At 44.3% G+C, this 2,257-nt stretch overlaps 1 protein-coding gene across 1 annotated transcript in view; it reads right to left on the bottom strand.

Annotated features, from left to right (window-relative positions):
* The window catches only part of TTC7B (tetratricopeptide repeat domain 7B), a 260,809-nt gene that overhangs the window by 199,080 nt on the left and 59,472 nt on the right, over positions 1-2,257 (bottom strand). The gene's annotated exons all lie outside the window — the stretch shown is intronic.

Below are 2,257 nucleotides of genomic sequence, written 5' to 3'. Positions count from 1 at the left end.
TTTAAATTCACAAGTCAAAGTATTTCTCAGCGGAAAGCCTACTTGTGGCTCACGTAAAAACCAATGTTCTCCAAGCATGCTGTCTATATTTGCTGAGAGTCAGCAGCTCTTCAAAAGACCCCGTTGTTTGCGAAACCCCAAACATCCTAGAGGTCTTGAAACCTTAGTCTCCAAACAGAGTGAAAGTAATTGCTAGCTCCCTAACCCGCAAGCTTTGGGGAAAAGAAAGGTAGAAGGTACATGATAAACAAGACATTGAGGAATGAGGTGGGCAACCCTAGCTTGTGAACCAGATCCCAGCATCTTATAGAAATTGCCCAGCTCCGTCCTGACTTAGCCCTCAGCTCTGCACCCCCGACTCTCCGGGAGTTCCTCCTCTCCGGGAATCTCATTTCCACCCACTACAGGCTCCTCCACTCAACCGTCACGTGCCAGAGATGCACGCGGCGCCATCCGAGCCACACGCCTTTCTCTCTTAGGTCTCTTGAGATGACCACATCCATCCCTAAGAGCCTCAAAATCATCAGTATGCTGCCAACGCCCAAGTTTATAGCTGTAGTCAAGACTTTCTCTGTGAATTTCAGACTCACGTATCCAACTGCTGCACTTGGAGGTCCAGCACGGAAACTTTTAAAAATCATCCTTCATTTGCTTTTTAGCATAGTTTTAATTTTGACATGCCATGATTATTTTAAAGCAAAAAATTCAGTACGGCACAAAAAAGAAAATAAAAAACTCACCTCACAATTCCATCACACAAAAATAACCACAGTTAACATTTATTGAACGACAATCCAGATATCTTTGGACACATGTATCAAGCAGAGAAAGACAAAAATCATTTTACAAAAAAAAATGAGATCATGTTATATATGCTAGTTTTAAATTTAAACCATTATATTTAATTTAGTTAAATTTAACAGAAGGAACTAAAGTGTAACCAAAGTTACACTTTAGAAAGTTTGTCCCTCCTAATTATTTCTCAACTATGTCTGTGACTATCCATTTCTACTACCATTACCTCATCTGAGCTGCCAGGACTTCCTGTCAGATTTCTATAGCCAGCGTCCTGAATGGAGTCTCCACATCCTCTCTTGCTTCCCTATTTCCCTCACTCTTTATAAGCAACCTGAATATACATATATACACACACACACACACACACACACACATATGTATATATTTATAGTCTCATTCTGTCACCCAAGTTGGAGGGCAGTGGCATGATCATGGCTCCCTGCAGCCTCAACTTCCCAGACTCAAATGATCCTCTCACCTCAGCCTCCCAAGTAGCTGAGATGACAGGTGTGTGCCACCACACTCGGCTAATTTTTGTATTTTTTGTAGAGATGGGGTTTCACCATGTTGCCCAGGCTGGTCTTGAACTCCTGAGCTCAAGCAATCCAACTGCCTCCGCCTCTCAAAGCGCTGGGATTACAGGCATGAGCCACTGCGCCTGGCTCCTGAATAATTTTTCATGATCCAATCTGGATCTTGTTGCTCTTAGGCTCTTTTTCCTCTTTCTCATCTCTCAGACATCAGCTTGCTTCTGCTTCTTGCTTCCTCCAAAGGAAGCGAGCCTTTTCTAACAACCAGCATGAAGGAAGTCTGCCCTATTCGCCTGCCCACAGCGTCCTTTCCTATTCCTTCATTGCATTTGGCATTGTTATTTCTTCACTTGATTTCTGACTGTCTGTCTCCACTGTGCTACAAATTCCACAAAGTCAGAGGCCTCGCCTATTTTACTTACCCAGTGTCTACTGCAGTGTCTAGCGCAGGACAAGCATTCAATATACATAGAAAATGAATAAATTTTCAAGGCCAATCATAAATGCAGAGAAAAGGCAACAGGAAAGTAACCCACTGTGTCTTAGGCACCATGTGGGTACGTGGCTATCTCATGTATTCCTCCACAAAAACCCACCGAGATACACACCATTATCCTCTCTTTACCAGATGGGAAATGGAGACAGCTCCACCGAGTGAGGTGCCCGAATCGTGTGGCTTGAGAGCAGTGGAGCTGGTGCAGAAACCCAGGTCCCCCTGACTCCACAGCCCAGCTCCTTCCCCTTCATCTGTGTCTGCTTGCAGAGCAAAGTCCAAAACAAAAGGGCAGCCAGGAGGTGGCTTAAGGTTATAAATGGGAAGAATGGGAAAGATGCAAGAGAAGCTTCGGAGGGACTAGCATAGCTCAGGGCTGACACTGAAGTCTAAGCATCTTGAACTTAATCCCTTTCTCACAAAAAGACTCCAACAC

The sequence above is a fragment of the Mandrillus leucophaeus genome, unplaced genomic scaffold (genome assembly GCF_000951045.1).
Source record: "Mandrillus leucophaeus isolate KB7577 unplaced genomic scaffold, Mleu.le_1.0 Scaffold4, whole genome shotgun sequence".
Taxonomy (NCBI): domain Eukaryota; kingdom Metazoa; phylum Chordata; class Mammalia; order Primates; family Cercopithecidae; genus Mandrillus; species Mandrillus leucophaeus.
The sequence above is the reverse complement of the archived record's forward strand: the minus strand, read 5'-3'. Positions and strand labels throughout refer to the sequence as shown.